Source organism: Mixophyes fleayi, chromosome 2 (assembly GCF_038048845.1).
Source record: "Mixophyes fleayi isolate aMixFle1 chromosome 2, aMixFle1.hap1, whole genome shotgun sequence".
Taxonomy (NCBI): domain Eukaryota; kingdom Metazoa; phylum Chordata; class Amphibia; order Anura; family Limnodynastidae; genus Mixophyes; species Mixophyes fleayi.
The window spans coordinates 30334501-30343731 of NC_134403.1; positions in this window are offsets into that span (position 1 = coordinate 30334501).

Below are 9231 nucleotides of genomic sequence, written 5' to 3' on the forward strand. Positions count from 1 at the left end.
TGGGTTATCATTGAACATCATAATTCTTCCCCATTCTCATTGGATGACCTCGTTTGGTTAAATAAGCCTAGCAGGCCAATTCCTGCAACTACCCTCTGAAGTATCAAGGACTCTCTTACTGATTTGTATAAGATGAAGCTCTTTTCTCCAGGTTCCCTTCTCTCCTCCTACAATCTCTCTACCATTCCCCTTTCGCAAATGATCCCAGATCTTCGTCTATATTTTTGGCATAGATATGGAGCTGGACGAATACAGGATCTTCTGGAGGGTGGATCTCTTCCCCCCTTTTTCTATTTACAAGCTAAGTACGACATACCACACCAAGATTTCTATAAATACCTCCAAACACTGGATACAATCTTCCCCGTCACATCCCCGACACTGAAGGCTGCCCCCCACATGTATGATTGTCGTTCTCCTCTTCCTCACGCGCGGGTGAAATCTCAATATGGCATCACACCCTTTTGTCCCCCATTGGCTCTCAGGATCTCACGGTCTAACTAACCTACGAATCTGACTTGGGGATTACTATCGCAGCAGAGGAGTGGGAGAAAATCTTTCAGAACATCTATAAAATGTCCAAGTGCATTAACCACTTGGAGATGATGATTAAGATGGTACATGGGATATATTTTACCCCAGATAAGCTTCTGGCCCTCAGTATCCAAACACCGTTGGAGAGAATGTGGTGATATAAGTACCCTCATACATAGTTTTGGACAGACCACTATGGGTCGAGGTCTTCCATCTGATATCCCAAGTCACTAAATCAAATATCCTGCCGTGCCATGCAGTAGCATTATTACAACTATACCCTCATCTCCAATGCCATAACCACTATGGTACTGGACATATACTCATTGCCACCAGGGCAGCTATAGCCCAGAATTGGAAGTCTCCTATACCTCCTTCCCTTTCAAAATCATTGCCAAAACACAACAAAGCTATTGAGATGGAAACCATTGGTTTAAGATATTCCACTGCCGTGTCCTCCCCATTGATCAATTGGTTCCCGTGGTATGAGTCTTATTCGGAACATCGGCCCCCACAAGGCCTTTAGTAACTAATTCAGCCTCCATGAACCTTACTGTCCTGATGTTCCTAAATGTGCCCTTTCGATATGCTACATGTCTCTAGATATATCTCCTCTCATTCTTCTTTGCTCCTCTCCCCCCTTACTCTATCTATTCCTGGATTATGTTTTTATTTGTCTACGGTGTCTTTGCTATATGTCAACAATGTTAATTATACAATTTTCTGATATTATAGATTGTAACCACTACACATTGTTATGTCTGATTTCCTTTACTTTATAGACACAATAAAAAAACTTTTCAAGTTAAAAAAACAACCAGTCTTCTTAGTTTTACTACCATGGACATAATTTTATTCTCAAAGAACATAGTGCTAAACAATTTATAGGTAAAGTACACTTTATTGGAGGTTCCTTTTAGAAGCCAAAACATGCAAAATATACCCAAAAGGGCCTATATTGCAAATATAACTCCTATCCTTTGTGATGGTTTCCTTCAGACTCTGTGATAGAGTTTATCTAGCACTTACCTGTACAGTAGTATATAGCTTCAGAGGGTTGGGCATATGGACATATGGCTGGCTCCCACTGGAGCTATACAATCCCTAGGTCATCAGGTTAGAACTAAGTAGGGTGAAATGCAATTTGTGCAACTCGATTCAAACCCAATGATGCTGCATTTGTCTTCCGACTGATGGCTAGTGTATGGCAGGACCTCCAATTTGGTGGCTAGTGTATGTCAGGACCTCCAATTTGGTGGCTAGTGTATGGCAGGACCTCCAATTTGGTGGCTATTCTATGACAGGATTTCCAATTTGGTGGCTAGAGTATAGCAGTACCTCCAATTTGTTGGCTAGGGTATAGCAGGACCTCCAATTTGGTGGCTAGTGTATGACAGGACCACCAATTTGGTGGCTAGGGTATGGCAGGACCTAGAATTTGGTGGCTAGTGTATGACAGGATCTCCAATTTGGTGGCTAGGGTATGGCAGGACCTCCAATTTGGTGGCTAGTGTATGCAGGACCTCCAACCTGTGGCTAGGGTATAGCAGGACCTTCAATTTGGTGGCTAGTGTATGACAGGACCTCAAATTTGGTGGCTAGGGTATGGCAGGACCTTCATTTTGGTGGCTAGTGCATTGCAGGACCTCCAACCTGTGGCTAGGGTATGGCAGGACCTCCAGTTTGGTAGCTAGTGTATGGTAGGACCTACAACCTGTGGCTAGGGTATAGCAAGACCTCCAATTTGGTGGCTAGTGTATGCAGGACCTCCAACCTGTGGCTAGGGTATAGCAGGACCTTCAATTTGGTGGCTAGTGTATGACAGGACCTCAAATTTGGTGGCTAGGGTATGGCAGGACCTTCATTTTGGTGGCTAGTGCATTGCAGGACCTCCAACCTGTGGCTAGGGTATGGCAGGACCTCCAGTTTGGTAGCTAGTGTATGCAGGACCTCCAACCTGTGGCTAGGGTATAGCAGGACCTTCAATTTGGTGGCTAGTGTATGACAGGACCTCCAATTTGGTGGCTAGTGTATGACAGGACCCCTAATTTGGTGGCTAGGGTATGGCAGGACCTCCAATTTGGTGGCTAGTGCATTGCAGGACCTCCAACCTGTGGCTAGTATATGGCAGGAACTCCAATTTGGTGACTAGAATATGGTAGGACCTCATCTTCTCCTTACAATGTATTTACATCATGCTGCCACTCACTTGTAGGAAAAGAGCTTAAGGGAGCTGTTAGTTAAATCTACAAGACATCTCTTAAAATATAACTATTTCTCAGTTTCCAACAGATGGTTTCAAGCAGAAGTCATATTTAAAATATCAGGAGTTATTCCACAAAGTTGTAGCACCCAGCATAATCATTTTAAAGAGGCAAAATATTTACAGTTATCCTTTAATTTATTTTTATTGAATTTTTCATTGAGATCTGCGTTCCTATTAGAGTATTTGATACAGAAGGAGACAGACTGCAATATAAAAGCCAAGTGTAGAGACATAATTAAATTGCACATAGGAAAACATATCATCCGTCAGTATTAAAAAAACAAGCTAGTGCATTGGTAGAAAACAAAAATCCTAAATAGTTGTAGTGGTTATTGCAGTGCTTATCCAAGTCTTACTTTATTCATTATGTAACACTGGGTAGATCAAATATCTTTTATATCTTTTCAAAATTGCATTAAAATGATATGTACTACAAGCACAGAAAGTACATTTATGCTTTGTAAGCAATATGGGTCATTAAGGAGACAAAGCAAAAAAAAATTAGTAACTTTGCACCTCAGCAAAACCATGTTGCATTGGAGGGGAGGTAAATGTAAAATATGAAGACACATATATAGTTGGGGTAGCGCATATCCTAGATCAACTTTAAATTTCGTGCAAAACAAAGAAATGATAAATATAATAGTAATAATAATAATAATAATAATAATAATAATAATTTGTGTGCTACTTGACAAGAGAATCAGTATTTTCTTTATTTGCAAAATAATAAACCAATTTGCACCCCTTGATTGCAACATGGTTTTGTCCAAGATCAAATTTACTCCTTTTTTTGCCTTGTCATGTTTGCAAATAAAAGCCAAATTATATTATTATATAATATTATATAGTGAAGATGTGGTATCGCTCAGTTAACAGAATAACTATCAACACCACTGAATCAATACCTCTCGAACCTGTTTTACAAAATATTCGGGTCAGACTGTCACCTTCCTTTCAGTATTGCGATCCTCTCAGGCAGATTCCCAAAACTCTTGATGTACTTTGCACCTCCCTTTTTTAATCTCTGGTAAGAAAACATCCGAGCGTGCAGTCCAGCCTCACACCATTCATAAACTAGCGGATGGAGCCAATGTGCAGTTGACATAAGCTTCCCCTTAATGTCTGGAATACGGCTACTGATTGTCAGCTTGACGAGGGTTAGCACATGGTCCATGAAGATCTGCATCCATGACAGACTGGACCACCAATGTTCCTCTTAATGGTTAGCCTTTGAGCCTAAATGTCCAACCTCTTACTTTGTAAAACAGTAACACACCTGTAAGTTACAGCTCATCGGCAAACAATATATTAACAAATAGTTTTCAACAATTGGTAAGCTCTGTGTATAGAAAGAAAGGCCACCAGACTGAGAATCTATGGTTACCATACCCATAAATAGACTCGAGAAGCTCTCAGATGTGCAGATAGAAGTTGTTCCGTCTTAAATAGTATATTAATTCGGGTCGGAACAGATGGCTATGGTAATTCAAAGGATCGTCATTGTGAGGCAATTACAAAGCAAGCAGCTGTGGGGATACTAAATAAGGCATTGTGATCCTAAGGCCTTCAACGTCTTTGCCAAGAAGACCATAAACAGGTAATGGGAAAATATCCTGAATATCCAATTATCTGATAAAAAGTGGTCAAACATTTTTCACAAAAGAAGATTTGACACCGATTCTCATGTTACTTTACAGAAGGTTTCCTCTAACATTAATGTAAAATGTGCCCGCTTTGTGATAGGACATGATTACAAAGTGAATATGCTCACTAATGCAAAGTACACCATAATATGAAAAATGTATTCAAAGTAAGTCTAAATTATATTTATACCTTGCAGTTTAGTTTATGTTGTATTCTTTACTAATAAATTAAACGCTGTTTTGAGTTATGTTTAAAAGTCTGAATTTCCTTTTAAATCTTCAGATATACCCAATGAGGGGGGCACAGATAGAAAACTTAGACTTTAGGGATTTCCTGTTGAAAAGCTCCCAATACTTGGTAATTATTCCCTGTAGGCTATCCACTGTTGAGTAAGGTTCGAAAAATGATCAAATTATGCTTTCAAAATAGAGCTTACACGTCTAATGAATAAATGAAAGCATTCATTATATAAAGTGACCATTTCCTACTGATAATACCATGTTCTCTCATAGTGATTGTGGTGACGTTGCTCAATGGTTTTTTAAATGATTATTTTTAGACTAAGTGGCGTCTGTTTTATATAGAATTAATTGTATCTCTTTTCCTTGTTGCTCTTAATTGGCTGAATGCACCTAGAGAACCTTTGTAAAATACTTACTAACTATGTTGTTTAATATTCTCTGGCCAGAGGTTTTTCTATTTTAATTTTTTTTATGTTTGTTTTATGTTCCTAAACTGATTGATTTCTTTATGTTTTGAAGCAAGCCCATTTGTATATTTTTTCTTTATTCACCTTTCTTACGTATTTTATGAATTAATAATTTATGTATTTTTATATTTGGTATGTCCCAATTATTTATATAAACTGATTTTTTGTTTCTGTGTAGTAAAGAGGAGTGGCAGACCTTTCTATCACAGCTGCTCATTTTTATTAAGTTTTTATTTAGTTTCTTGCAACATTTGGGGTTCTTTCTTCCAGTTGTGCCTCTGAAAACATACAAAAAATATAAATAAAGTCACACAGTTATTAGAATTTTAATCAATCCCTTTTTAACAGGGTAGGTTAGGGACAAATAGGAGTTATTTGTTATATGCGGCTGCTAACAGGTTACATGTGGATTTGGCCAAGCCCCCCTAACATGGAGTGGAGCTTCTGTGATCAAAGGCTAAAATCATTATAGAGAAGGCTGCAATTTAGATGCTCCCATCTAATTATTATTATTATCATTAGCAGGTATTTATAGGGTGCTGCTAAATTCCACAATGACACCCATGGCGGTACTATAAACAAGGTAAACATAAGTGATACAAGCAAACATATATTCACATAAATTTACATAGCACAAGTAGAATTGAAACGCGCAAGTAACAAATACAAGTAGTAATTAATACAAGAAGGATAAAATAATTCAAGTCTAAATACAATGCAAATTGCAAGGATGGCCGAAGGTGGTAAGAGAGGGAAGGAATCAAGGGGGTAAGACGGAGGACAGAGGAATGAAGAGGAAGAAGAGGCCTGCTCCTGAGAGCTTAAAATCTAAAGAGGAGGGGTCGAAGTGGAAAAACTAAGGTTGACACATAGAGGGGAAGTAGAGGGTAGTGGTAGGGATTTTTGAAGGAGCAGAACGAAGAGTGCTTTCCAGAGGTGGGGAGCAGCGCAGGAAAAGTCTTGGAGTTGGGAGTGAAAAGTGGTAATCAGAAGGGAAGAGAGGTGGCAGTCATTGGCCAGGTGGAGGGGGGAAGGAGTGTGGATGCAGATGAGATTGAAGATGTAGGAGGGAAGAGGAGTGGACAAGAGCTTTATAGGTGAAAGTGAGAAGTATGAATTGGATCCTATGGGGATTGGGGAGCCGGCGGAGGGATTGGCAGGGGGGAGGCAGAAACAGAGCAGCATGAGAGAAAGATCAACCTTGCACAGTGTTAAGGAGAGATTGAAGAAGGGGAAGTCAGGTGAGGTGGAGGCTAGATAGGAAAAGTTGCATTAGTTGAGGTGAGGGATGATGAGATAGTGGATTAATTGTTTGGTGGCATCAAGGGAGAGGAAGGGTCGAATGTTCTGGAGATGGAAGTGACACGATTGGGAGAATGATTGGATGTGGTGGTTATATGAAAGAGAGAAGTCAAGGGTGATACCCAGGCAGCAGACTTAAGGAATTGAGTATATCATGGTGATGTCAACAGTGAGAGGTGAGGAGGAGTGGTGATTACTGAAGGATGGAAAATAATGAGCTTTGTTGTCTTCTCGCAAACATAAAACAGTTATAAGATTTGTGAAGGCTGAAGGAAATTACAAGATAGTACAGAGAGGTGTCATCACACCAAGAGCATGGTTGTCGAAAGATCTACTGGAATACTATAGCAGTTCAGCTGCTGGACCTTGAGTTGTAACTGTCATTACTGTTGCCATTTCTGTTCCTCCTTTGGTAATCTCGATGCCCTACTTGGTAGCTGTAGTTGCCACCATAAATCAGTGAACATGGAGAACAAGTGTCCTGGCTCTGTGTCCAGCAGTAAGCATGACGCTAAAGAAACATTCTGGACTCACAGTTACTCCGAGCTGGCGAATGGCCACAGGAGTGCCCATGCAGCACAACAGCAAAAGCCTTTTCCAGAACATGAAGAACCCTCTTGATTTGAACGTTCAAAGGCAGAGAATTGAATGCCAGCAAATGGAGGACCCTTTGTATACTATGCAGGTATCATGGGAAAGGCAAAATTGCCCTGCGATGGTCCCAATTTATTATTATTCAGACCGTGGGCTCTGAAAGAATGTCAATGCTGGGCTGGAAACTTTTAGGAGGGATGGGGCATGCAATTTTAACCCTCCCTACTCCAGTAAATATAACCAGCTCTACCCTGATCTGCCTGCTTTCTGGTTATCATCTAAGGGGACCGCACTTCGCCTGTCTTCCTGTTATAGTGTTAACAGAGCATAGTACATAAAACGTAGAGGTCCATCAAGAAAACTATAAAACAAGCAAAAGCAAACTGCAAAACAGTCAAAAATGCAATAAAACCAAATAATTAATCATTATACGTAAGAGGTAAAAGGCAAAGTACTGAACATGGTGAGTGGAGAGAGGGCCCTGCTTGTGAGAGCTTACAATCTAATATGGAATGATGAGACTGAGACAACACGCTGGGTATCACATAGTGCTGTAAAATTGGAGAACATTTGCTTGCTCACATCCATCACTGCTCCAGAGGAGCTAACAATCTAGTTTCCCTACCAACCATAAACATACCATGGGCAATTTAGTCAGAAACCAATTAATTACCAGTATGTTGTTGGACCACAAAAGGAAACCGGAGGACATGGAGGAAACCAACGCAAACACTTATCATTATTAGTAGAATTATTATCATTATATTATTTTTAAAGCAGATCCAGCACTGGGGTCCCTTAGAAAAGGAGATGGTGTTGCTGCTGCACTATTATCAGTTCCCATAAAAATCACCATCGAAAAGATGAGAAATACTGAAATTATTTCATGACCCACATTTACTACCACAGCCCCTGCAGTTAATCAGTGACCTCCCACTGTGTCTCAATTCATTAAAAGCGTATCTGCCACTTATAGTACCCAGGTCAGACTGCCCCCGGGTTGTGGGTCTATATAATGATACACTCGGAAAAAGTTTGCAGAGGTACTAAGAAATTTATAACGATTTAAACTGCTACAAACTGCTCCTTGGGACCAATTTAAGTAAGACACAGATTCTCAGCTATTTCTGTCTCCTTTGTTAAAAAGCTTTTAACTGTTCAAAGTGTGAAAAAAAACACCTAATATGACATTGCATGAAAACTTTATTGAAAGCATTCATCTCCTTGTAGAATGGAACTATCTCCTAAGGTAATTTAAAAAGCATTTCTGAAAATGTAAAAATTATTGCTAGGATTCAAGTTCTGTTCTGACTTTTGCTAAGATGAAAACAATTTCTTGGCTTGTGAATATGAAATATGGTAGATATGTATCTAGGTGAACATAGCTTTCTATACTGTGGAAAATGGTTTTACAATAGACAAAAAAGAATATAAAGTGAATGATAAGTAAAACTATAAGCCCAACGTTGGTAAATGCATCTCAGTTGTGAAAAGTCATACACTTACCTACTAGGGGTTAAGTCCACTGCATACTCCAGCCAATAAGATCCTGGGGGAGTGGTGTAGTTGTCCATATATTCTCCCTCATTGGCTGTTTCACTCTTTTAATTTCACAAATTCACTCCCACTCTCCCTTAGTTTTGTTGGGACTTTTGCATCTGTTACCATGTTTGATGCTTAACCAGAGGTGTAGGAACTGGGTGGGGAGGGGGGGGGGGGGGGCAGTTGCTCCCTCATGAATTCTGTTGGGTGGGCACAGACTGTGTTTTGCCCCCCCCATGAACTTGTAGATATAATTCTTCATGATACTTTCTGAAGTCATGGCATCTGTTCTACACTTATAAATGATCTTAGTATAACTAACAAATGTTCTTTAGTGTAGATTGCCCTAGTCTTAGTATAGATTTAATACATATTAATTGATTTGTTTATTTAAAACAACTCTAAGTTGTTCATAACCAGTGATGCAGTGAAAATGTCAGGCGCCGTCTCCACACTGTCAGTAAGAGCCGGAGACAGCCGCCTGACTTGCCCCGAATACTGGTTCGTGTAAGCCCAAACTTCCTGCCCAAAGAAAATATACACCCCTTGTGTGTCACGTAAACCATCAATATAAATAGATCCCCTACCTACGAATGTTCCTAATGCCCCCCACCCCAAACTAAATGTTCTTGGTTGT